Below are 23507 nucleotides of genomic sequence, written 5' to 3'. Positions count from 1 at the left end.
CAGTAATTAATTTGCACCATTTAGGTGCACATGGAATTTTCATTAAAAATAACAATTCTTCTCAGTGGAAGAGAGACTTGAGTGGAAAATCTTCGTCCTAATCATGATTTTTCATGGAGTGTTTAAAGAGAAATATTTTTCTTTAATCTGTGAATTATATATATATGATTGAAAAGTCGCTGATGCAAGAAGAAATGAGTGTCATTCCTCTCCTGGCATCAACTCTGACAGTTGGTTGTGGGAGGAAGATGCCTCTTCATTGTCTGTTTTCCTTTGCTTGTTACCTTCCTTTCATAAATAAGGAATGAAAAACAGCTTTCCTTCTTTTGATGTAGCTTATAAGACATCTCTGAGAGGGTGTATTTTTCTCTCTTTTCATTGCCCTACACTAATGGCAAGTCACACTCAAAACCTCCAGAGACAAACTAGGAGACAAGTACACAGACATATGTTAGATTTTCTTTTATTTAGGTAGAAAACGAGTCATAAGTCCTTAACCATCCCCACAGACTATTTGCAAGACAAAAATAAGTCTCTCTGCCAATGTGTCTTTCTTTCAAAAAAGCTTTTCTCCAATTTTTTTCAGAGCCACGGGTCTGTACAGTAGAAGTGAGACTTCCTGAGGCAGACATTGCACTGAAATGCCTGTTCTCCACCAAAAAAAAACCATGATGATTGGAAAGGCACAGCCTGTCTGGTTGTTTATGTGCTCTAACACAACTGCCTTTGAGTTTTGTGGTTCTAAACAGTTATTTAGGAATCTCTGTGTAATAAATCAGTGTCGGATTGGAAAGGTAGTTTCCTACAGAGGGGCTCTGACAACGCAGGAAACTCAGAATCTTGCCTTGAAATCGTGTCTCTGTGATCTCCAAATGTACAGTGGTTTAGATGAGGGGATTGAGGGCACCCTCAGTCTCTTGGCAGGGCGGGACTGTGGATCTGCTGGAGGGCAGGAAGCATCTCCAGAGGGGTCTCAATCCATGCCCGTGGACTGAGGTTCCCCAAGGCCCAGGGCTGGGTCCTGCCCTCGTGTCACAATGATTCTCAGAATCTAGAACCTTCTGGCACGCTGTGGGCAGAGGTTCCGTGTTGTGTTGGTGCCAGCTGCTCTTGGCAACCCTTTGGTTGCCCCTTGGGTTGCCCCCAGAGCTGCAGAAGCTCCGGGGTGGAGGAGGAACAGGGTGAGCTGGGAAGGGTCACGGTTGGTGCTGCCTGGGGGGAGGTCCCTGGCCAAGGTAAGGACAGTGACCCTCTCACTGGCTTTTCTCTGGGTGTTGTCACCTTGTTCTCAGAGCAACAGAGGGGAAAAAGCTGCAGCCATGGCTTGGACAGGGGCACCCTGTGCTGGGTCAGGAACTGGCTGGAGGGCTGGGCCCAGAGAGTACTGGGGATGGAGCTGCATCCAGCTGGGATCCAGTCACCAGTGGTGTCCCCCAGGGATCAGAGTTGGGCCCAGTCCTGTTTCATATCTTTATCGATGATTTCGATGAGGGGATTGAGTCCCACCATCAGCAAATCTGCAGATGGCACCAAGCTGGGGGCGAGTGTGGATCAGCTGGAAGGCAGGAGGGCTCTGCAGAGGGACCTGCACAGGCTGGAGAGTTGGGTTGATTCCAACAGGATGAGGTTCAACCAGGCCAAGGGCCGGGTCCTGCACTTTGGCCACAACAACCCCCTGCAGCTCCAGGCTGGGACAGAGTGGCTGGAGAGCAGCCAGGCAGGAAGGGAGGTGGGAATGTGGATGGATAAGAAGCTGAACAGGAGCCAGAGTGTGCCCAGGTGGCCAAGAAGGCCAATGGATCCTGGCCTGTGTCAGGAACAGTGTGGCAGCAGGACCAGGGAAGTGATTCTTGCCCTGGACTCAGCACTGGTGAGGCCACCCCTGCAGTGCTGTGTCCAGTTCTGGGCCCTCAGCTCAGGAAGGACATGGAGGGGCTGGAGCAGGTCCAGAGAACAGCAACGAGGCTGGGGAAGGGACTGGAGCACAAGTGCTGTGAGGAGAGGCTGAGGGAGCTGGGGCTGTTCAGCCTGGAGAAGAGGAGGCTCAGGGGAGACCTCCTCACTCTGCAACTCCCTGACAGGAGGGGGGAGCCGGGGGGGGGTTGGTCTCTTTTCCCAGGCAGCAATCAGCAAGACAAGAGAGCTCGGTCTTCCGCTGTGCCAGGGGAGGTTTAGGTTGGATGTTAGGAAGAATTTCTTTGCAGAGAGGGTGCTCAACCATTGGAATGGGCTGCCCAGGGAGGGGGTGGATTCTCCGTCCCTGGAGGTGTTTAAGGACCAACTGGATGTGGCATCAGTGCCATGGGCTGGGAACCACAGCAGTAGTGGATCAAGGGTTGGACTTGATGATCTCGGAGGTCCCTTCCAACCCAAGTGATTCTATGAAAAGCTGCCCTTGACAGGGCAGATGCCTAATGAGGGATGGACGGGTGGGGACAGGCAGACAGGTTTATTTGGCAGGGTGGTGTTTGGTCAAAGGTTGGACTTGCCCTTGGAGGTCACTTCCAACCTAAATAATTGTGAGTCTGTTTATACACACTCCTGCATCACTCAGTGCTTACAAAACATCATGTTTCAACTTCTGCCCTCCTGTGTAGCTTAAAGCAAAACACAATCTATCTACTGTGGAACCTGAGCACTTGTAGCTGAAACAGCCATTCTGTGGTTTGGTTTTCTGTCTCTGCTCTCAGGACTGCATACAAAAATGCTTTTAGGACAGAGAATCTACCCCAAACAGCTCTCAGTGCTATAGCCTGGCTGCCTGACTTGTCCTGTTGTGTGTGGCAATGGCAGTGTGCATATCACAAAATGTCAGGTAATTTTATAGCCCTTGTCAGAACTGTACATGAAGTGAAAACAGTGCAGAGGGTAAGTGTTCATTCTGTCAAGTGAACAAAACCACCTAAAAGTTTCTTATTACACTTGAAAGTAGCTTAATTCACTTTCCCCCAGCTGATCAGAAAGTTTTGGTGTTTGATTCTCAAAGGAAAAAAAAAAAGGATTGGCAGCTGGAGAGGACAAGAGTGTTTGCTGAGCAGTGGAAATGCTGGTGTGATGAACAGGAGCATGAAGTCAATTAAATCCCCACCTGTAGTCTAAGTTAGCCAGCCCCAAGTGAGCAGAGGAAAGACTCTCCTGAACCTGTACCATCATCCCAGAGCAGAGAGTGACAGCAGGCAGAAAAGTGTCACCATCTCACACCTTTTATTTCTTTGCTGGAGCAAAGGCTCCACCTGAAAACCCCTCTGCCCAAGGGATGAGTGCTGATCTTACTGACTTCTCCAAAATGCTTCTTTGGTTTGCTGCAGAGGGAATATTTCTCTGCTGAAGTCAAGTCACAGCCTAGTAAGTCACCTTGCCAAGCAGAGCCGTAATGTGCAAATAACAATTGATTATATGTACTAAAACGTTAATATTAGCAGCTAAAACTTTATCACTTGGCAGGGTGCTGCATGTCCTGTCCTTCCACTGCAATTATTGCTCTTCTCTAGATGGAACTTCAGGGAATAACAAGTGTTAGAGTCACTGACACCTCAAATGTTCTTTGAAGAGACTAAGAGATGGAAAGGTTAAACAAATACACAATGTCTAATGGAAAGGTTAAACAAATACACAATGTCTAACTAATGTCGATTATGAAAATTGATTGTTTTTACATAACCCTTTCTGCTTAGGAGAAAATGAAGGCAGTGCCTTCTTCCAGTTTAAACTTCCCAGTTTTAACTCGATATTTGTATCAGATTTGGACATGTTTTATTTCCTTTTATAGAGTAAAATATTTTATTTTGGGTTCAGTTTAAGCAATTCTTATTCGCACTGCTTTAAGTCAATGAGTTTCACCTAAACTGAAAGAGGAGTTCAGATATTTTACTTGAATCAAAAGAATTTCGGAGAGAAAGGATGAGTTTTTTGACTGGTTTGTCTTATGTGGTATGAGCTGACTTTGTGGTTTCCTCAATGGAGGAGAAACTGTTGTGTAAGCCCCAAATACTAATTATTTTTAGTGAGTGATTCAGAGCAGCTTCAGTCATTCAGACCATCTGTTTATATTACTGATATCTGTTTGGGTTTTACAGTATTCTCCTTTTATTTCTTTCCCCATTACTCGGTGTTTCCCATTCAGACATCAGCTCTCTGTGCTCCCTCCTTTTATTATAATATGAAGCTTTTCTTTCTGAAAAGCTAAGAAAAAGCAGCCAGTTGCTCTTGTCATCTCTCTGTGGCAAACAGAGGAGTTATTTTTTTACTCTCACATATTATATTTTTTGCTTTCTTAGAACCATCAACCATGAGGATCTGGTGGCTCACTGTGACCACCACCTCATGACACTAAATCTGTTATTTTTCAATATATTTTTCCCCAGGTTGGTGCCCCTTCTTTCCTCTAAAAGCCACATTTCAGTTGCAGCACTTCTTGAACAAAGAATGTTTCACAAAAAGAATTTCTTGGAAGATTCTGAGAACTGTTTTTTTTGCCTCCAGTCCTCTCAGTGTTTTACTTTCTTTGTCTTTAATTAGTGTGGAAAAGAAGGTGGGGGAAAGAAAAAAATGGACAAGGCAGACTGAAATAAACACCCAAAAATCTGGTTTCATTTAAGTTAGGCTTCTCATGAATCTTGTCCTAGCAAGAAAAAGAACTAAGGGGGGGGGGGGGGGGAAATACGTGGAAAGGTGTTTTTGAAAGATGATTTCTCTGAGTGCAGGAGTTTGGGGGAGGAACAAACTATTCTAAACTCAGCTATAAACCTCTAAATGCTCTTTATTTTCGTTGCCACGGGTTCATTTGCAGAGGGACAGCTCCTTCAGGTGCTGGGTGTGAATCCTGGCTGCCAGGAGGGGTGGTGGCAGGGGGATCTCGTTGTGTGCTGTGCCAACCAGGAATGGTGAAAAAATGTAGTTTCCTTATTTATGGAAGGCATCCAGAGATGGGAGGGGAAAACCAGAGGGCAGTGTTCCCACTCCCAGCTCCCTGCTGGTGCTGCTGCCCGGGTGGAAAGCTGTTGCCCATCACTTTGCAAACGAGATCCATTGTTGCTGCTCTGCAGAGGGAGAAAATTATACTGACAAATGATAATGGTGTTGACTCCCTGGTAAGAAAGTGGAAGCTTTATTGCTCCACAATCAAACAAACAACTTCCTCTGCATCTAATGAATGGGTTCAGCTCCAAGTCAAACATAATTGCAGATAAACCCTGTTTAATATCAGAGCTTGAAGGCAATTAAGCTCCCTGAACTCCACCAGTTCTTTCTCGGTGACCTTTGGTGCACAGACTGCAAGAAGGAAAAACGACATGTAAAAACCCTCATAAAGTGCTTCATTCTGAAGTGGGAAATCTGAATATTCATAATGAGAACGTTATTTCTGGGATTTCTTTGGGCCTGTAGCCTTATCTCACACCAAAGTTCTAATGTAAGGTGTGCATATTTTTACTTTATTTGCTTGGGATAGGGGAAGCCATCAGGGAATTCAAGCTCACAAGACAGGGAGAAGTTGGAAACTCTTTGTGTTTGGGGTTGGTTTTGTTTGGTTGGTTTTTTTTCTTTTGTTTTGTTTTGTTTTTTGAAAGAGGCCAAAATGCTCAGTGTGTTCATATTGGATATAATTATAATGAAAACAGTGCAATGTCCCTGTTCTGAGCAAGGTGTGCAGGTTTGAAGCTGGGTCTTCTGCAGGATCACTGATTGCCTGACACGAGACCTGATGGATCTTTCTGTCAGATATTCCCAACTTTAACCGGGTGTCTCACCTGAGAGCCACAACCTTCTGCTGCTGTGTCCAGCAAAAGGTTTCTGTGCACCAGTATTTTAAAATTTAAACTGTTAGAAAGTGAATGCCTACAGTTTGTTTTTACACAGTGACCATGAGGACGTCACTGAAATTAATGGAAATTCTGGATTTAAAGCCTTTGAAATGCCTCCAGACAAGCACTGCTGGTGGTCTCCTGATGCTACTGCCAGGAAACAGTAATTTCTAAATGTGGGGATCTCGTCTCTTCAGCAATCCAGAAGTAAACTCAGGCTAGTTCACCCAGCTTTGCTGAACACCCTTCAGATTTTGGGTTGGTGTAAATCAAAGAGGCACCTGATGAGCTATTTTTAAACTGCTCTTCTCAAACAGAATAATTTCTAGGTCCCAGTTAGGCAAGAATAAAAAGATGTGTGCCTCTACCTTTCCCCTGAGGCTAATGCATGAACTTATTCCTGAAGATGTAGATCAGGTAGTTGTTCAAAAGTTGCTTATTTGTTCAGGGACAAAAATCTGATCTGTTCCCTTGATGAGTTCCACTGTCCTTGGGGTAGAAAGTTACATTTAGTTTTTCTCAGCCGGTTAACTGCGACTTTTTTCTGAAAGCAGCTTCAAACAAGAAGGTGGAATAAAAGATGTAAAGGTGACAGTTGTTTCTTCACTTCCTCCAGCTGAAAAGGGAATGTCTTATCTCCTTCATGCTGGCCAACAAAGTGGGCCCCAGGGTAACGCTGTGTCAGCGCGGAAGGGGGAACAAAGGACTAGAGAGATGAAGATCAGCACCCATTAACACCAAATTAATTTGTTTTTTAAAAGGAACTGTTCTGAACAAAAGTGTCAGTGAGACCAGGGAAAGAGGGTGATGTACACAGATGCCTTATCTAGCCCTTTATTGCCTAAGGGAATTACATTTGATAGTCCTGGTCCTGGACACAGAGAAGTCCAAGTCTGTTTATCCAAGTCCAGTTTAGCTCACTTAGAGATACAAGGCTTAAGTCACAGAGGTTTGTTGAGTCACCGAAATATTTTGAGGATAGAAAACAATCATCAGTCTGAAACTAAAGCTGCAGTTGTCAAAAGTCTTTTGTCATACCTGTGCTTCCTTAACGACTCTAAAGGAAGGCTGAACTTACTTGGAAATTTTGGTGTGTCTGTGCAGTACCTGGCAGAAAGGAATAAGGCAATGAACAGTGGAAGTTCAATATAGAGAGAGTTAAGATATTATGCAAAAGCCTCACTGTTATTAATTTTAACAGCTGCAGTCATGTAGATCTTGGATAAGGATGGGCAAAGGCAATGGATGCCAATCCTAAATACTTGAGGGGATGGTGGGAGGAAAGAGGGATAACCCATTTCTGGGGGAGGCTGAAGTTTTCCACACAGAGTAATTAATAAAAACTGCCTTTTATATTTCTCATATACCATGTTGAGACTTGAGGGCCTTTAGATCCAGAGTGGGGCTTGAACAATAATTAAGGAGATGCTGCTCTCCTGCTGCAGTGGAAGAGCATGAAAATGTGATGGGCTGGTTGTTTCTGGTGCTCACCTGGAGTCTCTCCTGTCTCCCTGCCTGCCATGGTTCTGCCTTTTTTGGGTCCTGTTTGTTATTTTATTGATCCAAGATAAAGCTGCAGTAAAGAATCTGACTTTTAAAAGGTGTAAATGAGAGACAACACCTCACTTCTGCTTTTCCTTTGCTGCTGCAGCTGCCTCAGGTTGCAGCAGCAGCTGAACCTCTTTTGGTTTCTTTTCTCTTAGTGAAAATTTGAGGTGTGTTTCAAGCTTTCTCACTTTTTGGTTTAATCAACTAGGATGCTACATTTTCAGTGCTGCATCCATGCCCCTTGTATTACTCAGGAAACCTGTGCTTAGCCACTGGCAAACCTCAGTTACTCACTTTGGATAAACATTTAAACAACAACTAAAATAACACAGTTTCCAGAAAAATTTTGGGAGATCCTCCCTTCCTGTAGGATGCCATGGTGATCAAAGCTTTCTATCTACACACAAAAAATACTCATTTCATCAGTCTGAATGGGGGAAATTCCTCCTTGCATGTGTGTTTGAAGGCCTCTTGCTTCCTTGTACCTGCTGCCTCTGCCAAGGGGCATCCTGGAGAATATTTCCCCAGAGGCTCCTTAGAGAAAATATTAAAGCTCCAACAGTGTGGCTCGTGGAAGATTTGGATCTATTATTTTACTGCTTTTCTCATCCATGACTGTAATGGCTGGTTTTGCATCAATATGTTTTCAGTGTAAATGAACAATTGTGTTTCATGCCTCGGGCAGATTTTCTCATTAGCACATTAAATACTAAAGGCTGTTTTTCTGCCTCAGATCCGCAATGTCTGTCAGCATCTGCCTAAAAATCTCTGCTGTGGAAGTCAGAGTGGTGCCAGACTGAGGTACCATTGAGCTAAAAGTTAGAACCTGGCTCCAATATTCCTTGTAACACTTGGAAAACTGAAGAAGGTCTTGTGTTTAATAGCATATATGAGGTTTATGAGAAAAGTCTATAGTTTTTCTACCCCAAGATCACTAAGAGTAGATAAATAACAGCATAAGCAATGATTAAGGCTCATACTTTTATTCACTTCACCTTTGTTGATATTAGTGAAAGTTTGCACCTTTGTCTCAACCAAGATTTTGGTTCAAGTGGGACTTCAGAATTAACTGTGAGATGAGTGGACTCAGGTCTCGAGGAGCTGTGGTCTTGTTTTACAGTTCATTTAATCTAATGTGCTTCTTTAATCATCTCCTGTATGAAGGGATACAGAAAAGTGTGTGTGCCTGAAAATACTGTTCTAAAACCTGTGGCAGTTATCTAATGATTCCAGGGTGGAGGTTTTGATATCTGAGTATCTGAATAGGGAACAGAAGAGTTCTGATTCTGGTCATGAGAGAAACTGAGCTCTCTGTGTGCTGGTTCAAAATGACTTTTCCCTCTCTTCCTGGTGTGCTCTATCCTTTAGATTTTTATGTACTTATTAGCTGGGTAACCAAAAAGAAAAACCACCTCCTAATTAACTGATTTTTCAAAACAGTCCTCCAGTGTACATGTAGTGGAAATCCAAGGAATCAATGTGCTTTCCATTCTGCCATTCCTACCTGCTCTTTCCCTTTTCTTGTTTCTTTGCCAATGTATTGTCAGTCCTTCCTCTGTTGTGTGTCTGCTCCTTAAAAGCCTGGATTTCAAAGGCTGTCAGGTTTTCTTACAGTCCCATGTTTGCTCAGCTTGTGATTGGAACAAATGAGAGTCTGGAAAATGAGAGAGAAATGCAGAGAAACTCTGTGTCTGATACTTGTGGGGAGAATATTTTCTTTCAAGAGACAGAATGAAATGAGTTCAGTTGATTTCTGGAACAGCAGATGCCAACCATTTGTGTGACCATCAATCCCTCAATAGGGATCATTAACAAAAGCTTCTCTAGGCTTTGCATATTATTAGTGTGAGATAATGGCTCTGTGGCCATATGAGCTATTAATTCACAGATCCTAATGTGATGAGATTCCTCCTCTGAGATTCCTCCTCTTAGATTCCTCCCTACAATAGGAAGTATTAGGCTGTTGGTTAAGGTAAGGGAGAGCTGAATTGAATCAGTTCCACGTGTTTCTCAGCTCCATTTTAGTGGAACTGAAATGCTTCTCACCTTTTGCTTCTTGTCAGGATATGCATTCCTGAGCCCTTTGGGCCTCCAAAGGGGAAAGATGGGCCCCCTGGGGATCTGAAAAAGAGCAAATTGTGCCCAAGGGGCAAATGGAAAGTTCCAGGAAAAGGAAATCAAAAACTAGCACCACTTGTAGGCTAAGTAAATAAACTGTGGCTAATTTCACACAACCCCTTCCCTACCTAAAATAAATGGACTTAGGGAAGAATAACTTCAGGAAGAGCAATGTGATTCTTCTCAATTCTGTGGCTTTTGCAGGGAGTTAAGGAAGTTCATCAAGTCCATCCTTTGGAATTCTGAATTAGCTGGTTATCCACTACTGAACTGTAGTGAAGACTGAAAAACCAATAGGGAGACCTGTGATTAAAAACAAAACAAACAAAAAACCCCAACAAATGGGCAGGGAGGCCTGTGTTTTCTGGTTAGGATCAAAGATCAGTTTGTCTGAAAAGCTCAGAAAAGCTTCTTGATCAAACAGACTACTTTTGATCTTGTGTGATCATGAGAGAGAGCAAAAATGAGTCTTCTGGGGCATTTTTTTGGACCCACCTTGTTTCCTCTAAATATTCCCCACAGTGAGCTATTTATTAAAGTGTCCCCAGAAATGTCAAACTTTTAAGCTGAGAAAAATACATTTGCAGAAGCAAGAGTGGAGCTTTAATGTATGCAAATATTCCTCCTATAATCCAGATTTTTAAGAGCAGCAGTATTCATTCAGCCAGGAGCATTGCTAAGAGAATTAGTATCCAGTGACAACAACCAATAAACCTGGCATTTGAAATACTAGGCAGATGTAATGAACTCACTGGAGAACAATCTCCATAGATAAATAGCCATAAAATGAATGGTTCTGGCTAGTAAATAAATACAAAGATGTGATGTTCCTCATGAACAGATAAAGGCTTAAACTGTTTAAAAATGACTCACTGTAGGCTGCCATCCTAGTTGTCTGGAGAAAGAAATGTTCTCCTGAAGTGTGCAGCCCATACTGATGTGGTCTGGATAAAGCAGATGGAAAGGAATATAACTAGAAACACAGGCAAGCTGTAAACATTCCTGAACCCTGCCTGTCCCTCTGTGCCAGTCCTGCAGCTGCAGAAGTTGGTAATACTTTTTTTTTTTCCCCTCCCAAACCCTGCCAGTCAGTCGTGCAGTTTGACTGATCCTGCTCCTTTCATGTGGTACAAGCAAAGGGAGTTGGATGCAAGGAAAACACCATCTTGCAACGTGCCAGGGATATTCCCCCACCCCTCTGCATGCCAGAAAATGGGATGTCCATGTTTACACCCTTCCCTGCAATTCCATTTTCACCTTCTAACACGGAGATGCCCCCACTTTGAATAGAGATCTCTACTAGGGAGTAGTAACATCATTGTGTGTAATTTCCCTTATAATTTCCAGGGAGCTGCTTGGAGGCAAGGGGGGAAAGTGTGTGTTTGAAGTAGCTCTGCCCCAGTGTCTGGGTTTCTAATGTGCCTTGTTCCCAACCTAAAAGCCTTTCAAAGTGACTTGTTGAGATATAGAACAGTCTCTCTCTTCTGCTTTGCAAGTATAAGGTGAGAAGTCTCAGGGTGTGTAAAACTTGGGATACTGGGAAGACCTCAGAACAACTGCTGGAAGCCCTGCCAGTGGGATGCTTGCTTTGTGGCAGGGTGGGATGTGCATTGAAAAGTTGCTGTTAGGAGGATGGTGCCGTGGAATCAGCTCCTTGTCTGTCTGTAGCCCGAGGAGGAGTTTGGATGGCTCTGTTCCAGTGGGGAATTCCTCCTGCACTGAGGTTATTTATGGCACTGTGGTGGTGAGAGCCTCATTGTGCCCTATTAGATACAGCTGACTTGACAAATAAATACAGATAAGGACTGGAGAGACTCATATACTGTCCAACTGTTTGAGGGAATTTAGTACTGAATGGACCTTCTGGTATCCTGAGTCCAGTTTACTGGTTGTCACAGGCATGACATGTATTAGTACATTATCTGCTACAAAAATACATCTTAAACTGTGCTGGGCTGAAGATCTTTCTCAGCATCTGCCAGGACAGTGCTTCAGAGAAATACTTTTCCTCTGTTACACACCTCTCCTAGTTTCTTATCTATATTTATTTATAATTTGATTCTGTGCCAACATTATCCTGTAACTTAAATTATTTTCTCTGCGCACAACCCTTGTATGAATGAGGGTTATGGATAATGAACTGAAGGAAGGGGGGTGAGTGTTCCTGGCCTTGGCTTCTCTGTCTGTCTGGGGTGCTAACCAATGTGCTCTGCTGTGGTGGGGCTGCCCAGCTCCTGACAATCTTAAGTGTATTTGTGCCTTTTCCTGGTGGTGTTAATCTTTCCTCACCCCAGATGATCAGAGGATTCAACATCAGTTTGGGTGCTTTCTGTAGTGGTGCCTTGTACAAGACTTCCCTGAAAATGGCTTGTCCTGGGGTGCTTTTTCAAGATATTTAGGAGCTGAAAAGGCACTACATTTCAGCACACCTGCACTGTGTTGGTTCCTGTTCTGACCTCTGTGGCCAAAGGCAAGGTTGGCAATGGATGCCACAGGTATTCCATGATTCTGAGGTGTGCTGTGCTGTCCAAGGATTTATGCAGCATTTCCCTTTCCTCCTCCTTCCATCTTCCCTCCAGGACTCCTGGTTTATGGCTTCCTTCTTTCGTTTCCCCTGTGTTGCCCTTTGTGGGTTGCCCACACTGGAGCAGCTTCCAGAGCTGAGGTCAGCAATGGAAGCTTTGTTCATGGATCTTATCCTGCCACCACTTTTTCAGGGAGAAGAAATGTCATATTTACCTTTACCTCCTGAAGTTTTAATAGAATGAAGGTTTCAGCAGTTACCTGTCTTTATGTTCCACTGTTTTTCTCATGGGCTGGCACCTGAGTGAGTTCACAGATGAAAAATGAAGAATAAAAAAAAGCTGCAGTGTGCCAGCTGTGGCCTTGCAATGTAGAAATGAAGCAGGAGGAAGTAATTTCTTGTTATCCCTTCCTCCAAGGAAGAAAAGGTAATGAGCAGGATGTCTTTGCAGGCATTTAGGAATGTGAAAGGCAGGCATTTCACCTTGGGCCTTAAGCACATCTGGGTGTCCAAGAGAGGGGGGAAAAAGAGCAGGAACACGTGTCACTGCTGGGAAAATGCTGGAGTGTTGAGCTCAAGGTGCTTCCCAGTGATGCAAGAGAAACACAAGAGGATGTAGGACATGTTATTGCAGCATAAGGTGAAAGTCAGCGTGACCTTGGGACCTGTGCAGGTTCTGCCTGGATCCCAGTAAGAGACCCCGTGTTGCTCAAGCCCCTCACCCTCTGCAGGCACTTCTGGGACACACAGGCTGTCTGGGAGCTGGAATTAAGAGTGTTCCTCAGGAGTCAGGAGGAGTCAGTCAACCACAGAAAAGCTTGCAGGAGGAGAAACAGCTCTGTGGCTCCTGGCCCCCACACACTCCCAAAAGGAAGCCAGAAAGGGCAGAGATCCTACATTAATCTGAGTGTACTTTGAAATTGCATGCAGACCCTGGGAATTCTTTGATTAATTCTAATTTGCATTTTAATTTTATTTATTGCCCTTTCTGTGACACTGCTCAGTTCCTTGGCTGTTTAATGAGGATAAGCAGCCAGCTCAGCTCACTACACATACTTCTCCCCCCCCGTGTAACTTTTGTTAAACTGTGTTTAACAAAGTTTTGTTTGGAATTTTCTGTTCTCCTCATTGTACCTGTGCTTAGCACATATTGCTACTTGTAATGAAATAAATTACCAGTACCATGCCAAAAGGTTTTGTTGCAGTATCAGGAAACTGTAGGCAGTCTATGTAAGTTAGGTGGCACTCCAAGAACATCAAGTACCAGTCACTGAGGCTTCCAGTGAGATTTTATGTGGTAAGGAAATCAGCCTGCACCACTGCCAGCCATAAAATTATTCAGGCACAAAAATCCTTATAAAGATTAGTGGCTCCTTCATCATAGGATGCTGCACTTAAAAACCCCCAAATAATACTGCAACCAATTTAAACCACTCTTAACACACTAGTACAATATGTTCCACAGGAAAGCAGAACTTATATGGGAGAAAGAATTCCATTTGAGAGAAATGACCCATCAAATCCCCACAATTGTCCAGGATGTGAGCTCAGGACACACTTTGAACTTTCATTTTCAGTGTTGGACCTGGGTTTGCATTGCTGGTGGAGGGGACATTGAGAAGGATGCTTTTCTCACTTATGCAAAGTCCCAAGGACATCCACAGGAGCTCAGGATTCAGCTCATCTGTCCGTGTTTAGTATTTTTTCTGTGGTTTCATATACATCACCCAGGGCATGGCAGCACTTCTCCACAGATGTGGTTTGCAATCATTACATTAGCTCTGAAACACAGCTCTACTTATCTCCAGAATAAATGCTTAGAAAGAAATCTGGATCTTACACTGTATAATTACTCCCCAGTCATAAGCAGGTTGAACCTTTCTGTCTTGTTTTGGATGATAAATAACCAGATTATATTGGTCAGCTGTTGAAGAGATTAAAGCAAATCACAGCAATCAATAAATCAAGGGTTCCAGTCTTTTGCTGCATTTCTTTTTCATGTAAGGAAGCTTTGTTTTCTCTTTCCAGAAGCATCTTCTTTGCCTTCAGAAGGTCTTGTCTCCCAGGGCTTCTCATGTTGCAAGGCCTAGATTTTGGCTCTACCAAGCAGCACCCTGTAACATTCCATTTTTTTTTCTTCCCTCTTAAACATCTGAGTATCTTATCTGATGTTTTGTTTACTAAAATCTTTGACATATTTCTGGCTCAACAAGCTTAGAACATGGAGACTTTTTCTGGCAAGTTCCCTTGATGATAACCTAAGCTAGATATTTCTAATTATCCATGGTTTGTAAATCGTGGAATATGCATTTCACAAACTACTTTTTTTTTTTTCTCTTTTAACTTGAAGGTGAGATCAGAAAGCAAAGGATATATGTATTGACTAAGAATTTGCAAATACTAATTATTAGTTTAAGCATTCCCATAACACACTTGTCCATTCATGCAATTTCTCTCTGCAAGGAATTATTTTTTATTCTTTTCTCTGATACCTTTGTGACTTCTGTCTTCTATCTACGAATTCTGTTTTCACATAAGTAACTTCCTAATTTTATTTGAACCTTACTGAAGAATTGCCTTCCTTAATATCCCTGTGATTTCCATATGGATTTCAGATTTGCCATGCATTTGTTGCAGAATAAGAATAATATGCATTTATGAACTTTTAGTGGACTTCAGTATATTATTTAATACGAAAGATATTTTAGAGTTCAAAAGGCAGCAACACTGTGTGGTTGAACAAGGTGAGTTCTGTATGCAGGCTGTTAATCTTAAAATACACTGTTTTTCATCCTGCTCTCTCTCTCCAGGGCTGTATCAGCAACTTTTATTCTGCTTTTAAGCATCCTTCCTTGTTCTTGTACTGTTGCCTGTGAAGGCAAAAGTCACCTGGTGACAATTGTGTTTCTGGCAGCAAACCAGCCTCTCAAGTTGTGTAGGTTTTTTTTTTTTCTGTTGCAGAGATTCCACTCCATCACATGTAGCTGTTAAAGTCCTAATTACTCTGCTCTTAAACTGACCTCATCTTGTTCAGGAGCTCAGCTTGCTACTTTCTGAAGTACAAATGAGTAATTCTATCTGATGTGAGCATAGCTTTAACTCTTTCTCTTGTTTTCTTTTTTTTTTTTCCTTGGCTATCCAGTACTATTTTCTACTGTTTCTCTATGTGTTATGGATTTTACAGAATGAAGTCATAAGCAGTTGGCTTTGGCCATTACTAGAGATGTTGTACTTTGCTAAGTTAAAACTAACATGCAATTTCACATGATTTCTGGGCTTGGTTTAGTCTCACTGAATAGGTCTAGTATATTTTACATCAATATAATGATGCTGGCACAGAATAATATTCTGTATTCCATCTGTTTAGGTTGATTGTAACCATATTTATTACACATTTCATGGCAAAAAGGCATCGTGTGTTTTCTGTTTGTGCCAGATATTTAAACTGCTGTCAACTTCTTAAACTATTTTATCTGCAAATGAATGAAGGACTCTAGGGTTTCTATAAAATCAAAACCTTAAAAGAATTTGGGCTGGGCATGAAATACCTCCTTTTCTTCCTTTAGATTCCAAATCCTGGTCTCTCCAGCCATTTCCTGCCTACCTGTGTCCCTTCAAATTTAAATTCCTCGTGCTGCTTTAAATCTATCTCCTGTTTTCTCCAGCTGCACTGTAAGATATCTGGTGTGCTTAGAATGCATGCACACACCTCAGGTGCAGATCCTTCCTTTCCTCTGCTCTGCAAGACCCCAGGGGCAGAGCTGCCTCTCCTGTGCCCACATGGCATTGAAAACATCATGAGAGCTCAAAGAATAAGCCAACTCACAGGCCGAGACCCTCCTTGTTAATGCTAAATAAAGTTTCCATAGTGAAACACTCAGGATTCCAGGAAATTTGTGACTGAATTAATAATGACACTTACGTCCTCTGTGGAACAGTGAAGTCAAAATCACTTTAGCAATTGCTTCATCTGAGATTTTTTTTTTTCCTAGATCTAGTTTTCAAGAAATACAAGTCTAATAGACTTTTGCCCCATAACATCCTCGTGTGACAAATGTTTAGGCTGCAAGCTACCAAAAAAAGCAAACACACAGTGAACCTCAGTAGTGTAAATACATTCAACAAACAAAAGAGTATGTTGGAATGGACATTCCTGAACCAAATCCATTCCCAGCAGTGGCTCCTGCCTCGCTGTCACAGGCCCTCCCTTTGGGAGAGGTGGTGTTTTTATTTATCTTTTATATACCTATAAAGAGCCCTTGGTAAGTTCTTTGTGTTTGAATTTAGAAAAATCACTTACAAGCAAAATAAATGTGGAATCTTTGTCTAATTGGAGACTCTGTACTTGTAAAGAAAAGGAACATTATACTTCTTAAATGCTTCAAATAGATTAAATATCATTTTGCTGCCCCTCAATTATTTCGGTCTTGTTTTGAAGCCTGTAAATCTTCCTGGCTGCCTTCAAGAAAGTGAACATTTCCAAAGTCTGCTTTTGCTCATAATTTGTTATCACTATTTGCATGAGTAATCTGGTAATTTAAGTGGCTAAAGTGCTGAGAGTGGGAACACACCTTTTCCATTAAACATTTTGGATTTTTATGATTCCATTATGATTTTTATTATTTTCTCTTGAGCACAGCAATAACACAGTCAGTACCCCAAATAAGCCTCAAATATGAAACATAATTTGCTGTGCATTTGAATTAAACCTACAGGATTTATAACTCTTTGAAACTTGTTTGTGATGGTGAAATGCTGTGTGGGCGTAAACAGATCTGGTTTTGTTGGGGTTTGTTTGCATTTCTATTAATACAGCTGTAGGGGTTTTATCCCCCAATAAAATACACATATATTTAATTCTCTTCAGAGATAGGCATTGTCCTGCTAAAAAATTATCCTAACAGAAAAATTTCAGAATAGAAAGGGAATCTGTGTAATGTGGAACTCCCTTTGGAAAACATAGTCTGGTTTATATTGACTTTGATTCAGAGGCTAAGCTACATTTAAATATTTTATAGCACTACTGCCTTTAAATGGGTTATAAATAATTCACTCAATAGCTGAACAGATGTCTCTGTGGAGTGCAAACTCTCTATATCTTAATGAGTATATTTAATAGAGTAAAATAAACTTTCAAGCTTTCAGTTATTGGAAAACAGATTACAGGAAATCTGATGTGCTGCTCTGTAGAGGAGAAACAGATAAACTAGAAATAAAAGCAACAGGGAGTGCCTGGATGTTCCTTTGACATTATTTTTGAGAAATCACTTTTTTTTTTTAAATTCTATGTCCTGAGTTTTAAGTGGAAGAAGGGGAGTCTGGAGTGACTGTCTCAAAAACAATTCTACAGAACAAAACCAGAGCTTTGGCCCCTTTGTGACAAATATACCAGCCAGAAAGAGACTCTGATGTGATGGGGCTCCTAAAAGTCAGGAATTTCACAGAAGTACCCTTTGGTACATGGCAGGGATTCAGAACAGGCATAACTCCAGTTTTTCCTGGCTTCCAGGGGTTTTTTTTGCTGTGCCAGTTATCTCTGTTCTAAATGTGGTGTTAAATCCTTTCTTTTGTGTGAAGACTCCATATACATAGCTGTATAAAGTTAGAATTCTAGATGGTATTATAAGTCTTTCCCCACTATTTATAAAGTTATTGATGTTGTTTCTAATAGAAAATTAAAGTGTTAAAAGAGCTTTTTTTTTTTTAATCTTATGGTATAAGTGTGTACAAATATATTAAGCAGGCCATAGTAACCAAATACTTCTATGAACTTTTCAAACGTTTTTTTGACAATTACAAGAAATTTCAAAATGTAATTCCAGACAGAAATCCAGATTTTGAGCAAGATGTAGCCCCTACCAGCCGTGTATTTTTGAGCAGCATCTCTGAGAAGACACTCAAACCCCCCTGCCAAATTCAGACCCAGAACAAGGGGGTTTGGAGAGGGTGACAAATCCTGTCTTAAGAACAGTAAATAAGAAAGGCCCAAGGCTGTGAAAAGTCACCCAGCAAAACCAGTGCTAAAGTGTCAAAGGCAAGTGCCTGCAGAGAATCTCAGACTGTGCTTGACTGGAAAACAAGACCTGTGAGTGAGGATATCCAGGAAAACATTCCCTAAATGTGTCTTCAGGGGAATAATGACATAACAAATGCCTTTCCTCTCCTCCTTTTAAATGCTGTCCTTTTATAGGCTCTGAGGAAATCTTCATTCAGCCAAGTGGAGCTTCAACCCTACCCTCTATGTCCAGCCCTGAGTATACTGATTTTTCCTGCTGTGCAACCCCTACTCCCACTGTATCAATCAGCACCCTTAGGAAATGCTGATCTTCTCGGTATAGAATTATTAAAACATAACACAGGAAGCATGTTGGAAAGCTTGTGGGATCAAAGCCAACCCCCTACACAGAGCTGTTAATGTTCTTTTATTCTCAGATCCCTGGCAGCCTGTGCCAGGATGCTCCCTCTCACCCCCTGGATTATCAATCCACAATTGCTGCTTGCACTGGGGGGAATTTGGAACTGTACATTCCTAATTCATCTCCCTGTTTGCCCTGTGTACAGCAGGCATGATATGAGGAAGTTGTCCTCAAACACAACCTCTGTGGGCTGTTTTCCAAGTTATGACTGTCAGGAACATGGAACATGGTGTATCCCAAGCATGTGGTTGGCAGAACATATGCTGTGTCTGTCCAGGCTGGACCAGACCTGTAAGTCCCTTCTTTTAAGCAGCTTGTGTTGTTATATCATAAACACAGTTTTCATATTTTGGAAGCTTTTCCTTTTTCCTAGTACCACAAAGCATCATTGATATTTTGTCGATTCCTTTTGAAAAGTTAAAATTGGGGAAAAAAAAAAAAGGCAGGGCAAATTCCCTTTTCATCTAAACAAAAGATTTGTCTATTCTTTGAATAAGGGCATTGCTTTTAAAGCAGCATAAGCCAGAAGTTAGGTGAGAAATGTGAAATTATATTATCCATAAGTAGATTGTTGAAAGAACAGGTAATAGTAACTAAGTTATTTCACTTTTACAAACAGCATAACTGGAAAGATTTCATGGTTTCTCCTCTTAAGGGCCCCCATATTGAACATTTTTCATTTTAACAGTGTTCCTCGCGTTTCTTTGGAATGCATTTCACAAAATTTCTTCTTGTCACTAATCAGGGTGGAGGAAAATGCCGCTATTATCTGCAACATGATTAGTTTATGTTCTCATGAACACCTCAAGCAGCACTCCACGAGCACTCCCCCTCCTCTGGTCCTCCCCGGTGAGGTCATTAGAGGAGGTCTGGGGTGGGTGATGGGGCTGCGGTGTAATCAAAACGCTGACAAGGTGCTTTCTGCCCAATTAAGCGGCAATAGCACCGGGGCTCTCTCATCCCCGAGCTGACAAGCTGTGATTCCAGAGAACTGCCTTCAAATCAACCTCTGCGAGGCGAGGGACACATCGCTCAGCACAGGGGTTTGGAATGCTGGTGGCAGCAATTACCGGGATGCTCCTTGTGCTCTTGTCAAATGCTTTGGCAGCCCGTGGATTCTCGTCTCCCTTTGTCCTCTCTGTATCTGCCCCAGATAACACACCTTGTTAGCATCTGGGGCCAGCCTGGAAACCAAGGCTTTCTCTCTCCGGTGGTGTGTGTTTGTTTGTCATCTGCGCTGTAAATGTCCCCAGGTGGTTTATCCCAGTGGGCGGGAACGGTCCTTAACTTCCATTTAAACACCAAATTCCCGGAGTCATTCGACAGCAATAGTTTCAGCCCGGGAAGGGACAGGAGCCTGTTGCACATCTCCTGGTGAATGACACCACCACCACAAAGAGTTTGTGCGAGGATGCCTTGCCATGAACAATATTCCGAGACATCCTGGCTGCAGGGGAGGTGGGGAGGGTGAGTTTGCACCCATTTATATCTTGGAAAACTGGGAGAGTGGCAGTAACTGTTTGCCAGCTTTGACTCTCCGTGATACAGGTCAAATCCTGCTTGTCTTCCTGGAGAAGCAGCTCGGAGAGAAGCAGTTTGAGGCTCATGACAGTGTTTAGCTGTGTCCAGCAAGCAGGATTTATAACTTGGTCATGCAGGGTGAGAATAGCTGCTAGAAATTTCTGAAGTAATTGGCACACAACTAAAATGCTTCAGATTGTTATCCCAGCTGAGCAATTCCCAAAATAAGTGCCAAAACTATATTTGAATGTGTGGCAATATCAGTGCTATCGAAGACAGCTCTGCAAAAATTTCCCCTTTTTTATATTCCTCAGTTTTAAGTCTGAAGTGTTTATTACGAGATGGTCCTTTACAGAAACAGACTAAGACAAGGTTCCTGCACCTGAGATTTTAAAGATAAGTCTGGGTAGTAAAAAAAATACACTAAAAAGGTAAATGTATCCTTTGAAACAAACAAACAAAACCCCAAAAACCAACCACAGAAATTACTTCTCATCTGTATTTTCTGAGTTTGTTTGTGCTTTTTTAATTGGCAATGTTTTTTGGAAACCTTTAAGTGCTTTAGAATGAGCAGAAATCTTTTTAAAACTGTTTTATAGTGAAGAATTTGCCTATCTGTAAACTTAGGTAGAGATGAAAAATTCGTACCTTTACTGAACAAAAATGGGAATAAACATTCCTTTCAAATAGTGAATAACAATGCACAGATGCTTTCAAAATCAGGACCTGGTCTTAACTATGTTTCCTGAAGTTAGGATAAGAAAAGATTTCTGCTTCTATTCAGGTCTCCTTTATAAAAAATACTGAAAATAGGTGGTGTCTATGTGGGGCTTTTTTGTTCCTTTGCTTTGATTGGGGTGGAAGGAAGTTTATGTTCCAGTTCAGGATTCAAACTGGGGTTCCTGATAGAAATATATCCATGAATTATATGAACTACATTCATATTTTTACTGTGTACAAAGTCGTCACTCTGCTTGCAGTGTGACTATTCCAGCATTTTGCTAATGCATTACAGCTAAAACTCGAACCTAAATCATCTCCTTTCATTTTCACAGCTGAATTTAGTGCAAACAGTAAAACTGTACAAATGATGAAAAGCAATTAAGGCCATTATCTTAATAACATGAACACACATGAATAGTTCCATCAGACACAACGGAGCTAATTTGCTGCTTGAATGTCTTAAACGTGCTTTCAGTGCTAATAACTTAAGGTGGAATATTTAAAATAAGTGTTTGAGGCTTTGCACGGTGTTTTTGACAGCACAGTGCTGTTATTTCCTCTGACCTCCTCTGTGGTGGGCTCTGTAGATTAACACACAGAAGCTTTTTGGGAATGCAGGGAACAACCACCTGGATTGCAAGGTGTGGGGAAAGCTGGAGTACCCATGTCAGGAATGGCTAAAAAACACTGAAACCCTACAAATTAAGTTGCTAAAATATCTACCTTTTCACCTGGTGTATGTTAAAAAAATGGATGTGAGTGCCAGTTTGGGGCCACAGGGTTACTTTTTTTTTAATCTAAATACTCGCCTCCTGTCCCAGTATTTATCTTTCTTTGTAAGAAGAGAGGAGATAAAACAATTAAGTTGCTTGTTGAGTGAGTGTTCACTGTGCACCGCAGTTACACTGTGCTAACAACCCTCCAAGGATGTGAGTAAACACTCCTTTAAAAGACCTGATTGTATGTGGCAGTGTAAGAAAACAGACAGCAACCTCGGGGTTTTATTGCTAATATTTTCAGTCCTGCAAACAAAAATCAATTAAACAGGGCTCCTAAGGCACAGAGAGCAGTTCCTCATTGTTTTCTGTAGACTCAGATTCTTACTACAAATCAATTTATAAACTTCTGGGCCTGAGAAAACAACCGTCCTTCTGAGTAAAGATACCCGTAATCAGGCTGTATGTAAACAACCTGGGAAGCATTGTTTTCCTTCCGAATTTTGGCAGAGTGAACGTGAGGAAATAAGGCTATTTTCTCTTCCCGGGGTGTTTCTTTCTCCTTGGTTCTGCTCCCTTGGTGCTGCCTGCTCAGTCTATCGTGCGTGGGAGGCAAACCCGTGGTTCCTCTTGAATTATTTCTCACCACTTGCTTTCACAAGGGGCCCAGCAGCTGTTCCATAAGTGCTGCAGTCTTTATTTCTGTCCCTGTGGAAATTCCTCTGCTCCACACGCTGCAGGAGCACACTCCTGACTGGGACGTGCCTGGGATAATCCAGGAGGCTCTGGGGCATGAGGGAGAAGTTTAGCTTGGATTCTGTGGGGGTTATTTGCAAGTTGTCACTGTGGCAAGATGCCCCCATAGTGCACTGAGTTGAGTTACAAAATAAAAATTACCTTTTGCACAATGAAAGAAGCATAAAAAGGTAAAATGAAAGACGGCACTTTGTTTATTTCGGAGATCAGTGTTGTAAAAGTCTTTGCAAAAGCAAAGTTCGACATGAAGTTGTGTCTCTCATGGGGCAGACAAAGCTACTGTAACTTCGTAGGGTCTTTTAGTGAGTGTCAGACAAATGTATACATGTGATTATTGCTTGTTTTTTTCATTACTGTAAATATTGTGTTGAAGTTCCTTTTAAGATCCAGACAGAGTCCAATAGTACACTCAGCTATGTGGTTTCAGTACAAGAAGAATGTTGAAAAAATGGGGCAAAAGTGAAAACAGAATTACACAGGAAAAGTTTTAGACCCTGGAGAAGCCACAAGGGACTGAGTTTATCTCCCTATAATTACAGACAGGTAGAGTTGAAGAGTTGAATATCTGTCTAGATAAAAACAGTAACTTATTTTACTAACCAAATAAGAAAGTTCCTTTGCACCACAAGAAACCAGATAAAACAAACCCATAATTTTATGAGGTGGAGCAGAAACCAGCTGGTATTTAGGAGTTTTAAAAAGATATTTCTGATCAGAAAAGCGGAGATGAGGAATCAAGGCAAATCCCACAGTCTAAAAAAAATCCAAACCTGTTTTCAAATTATTAGTCCCCACTTTTCATATCACAGACTTATCTCAAACTAAGCAAAAGCAGGGACAAAGGGAGTTATGGCCATAACACCTCTGTATTTCACTGCAGGGAAGGGTAAGAAAAGCCCAAAGGAACGTTCTTAATTATTTGCCCTTTTTTCTAGATGTAAAAGCAAATCGAATGAAACGGGTTTCTTACATTTGCTATTTTAGTCTGTTCAGCATGGAAGGGAAATTTGTGCTGGCAGGGACAGCACTTACCCACCAGGGAAAGGGCAAAGGGTTTTACCTGAGAAAATCGGCTTGTGCTCTGCTTCTCAGAGTTCAGCTCGTGTGGGGCTTGATTTGGGGGCAGAGTATCTGTATAAGAGTATATATATTCTTATACAGACACCCATTTTTGTTTCCATGTCCTACCAACCCTTTGGTCTCCTGCTTTTCTTCCCCTGGCACGGGCCCAGCCCAGCTAATGATGAGAGTTCAGCCTCATCAGTAAAGGATTTAACAGGTTTTAAGGACAGCCTGTGATTGTGGTCATTACCAGTAATGACATGAAAGCGAGAGAGAGCAGGACTTGCTGTGGCTTTTCGGGGCTGAGAGGCACTGGAACGGG

General features: G+C 42.0%; 1 protein-coding gene across 4 annotated transcripts in view; it reads left to right on the top strand.

The window, feature by feature from the left end:
• Positions 1 to 1060: 1060 nt before the first annotated feature.
• SHISAL1 (shisa like 1) overlaps positions 1061 to 23507 on the top strand; it is a 237284-nt gene continuing 214837 nt past the window's right edge. Inside the window, exon 1 of one of the 4 annotated variants that reach the window (XM_032688694.1) lies at positions 1061 to 1235. The gene's annotated coding sequence lies outside the window, so the exon portion shown is untranslated. The remainder of the gene's footprint in view (positions 1236 to 23507) is intronic. The other 3 variants (XM_032688696.1, XM_032688699.1, XM_032688697.1) reach the window with 3 other exon arrangements.

Source organism: Chiroxiphia lanceolata, chromosome 5 (genome assembly GCF_009829145.1).
Source record: "Chiroxiphia lanceolata isolate bChiLan1 chromosome 5, bChiLan1.pri, whole genome shotgun sequence".
Lineage (NCBI taxonomy): Eukaryota > Metazoa > Chordata > Aves > Passeriformes > Pipridae > Chiroxiphia > Chiroxiphia lanceolata.
This window is presented reverse-complemented; position numbering and strand designations above follow the sequence as displayed.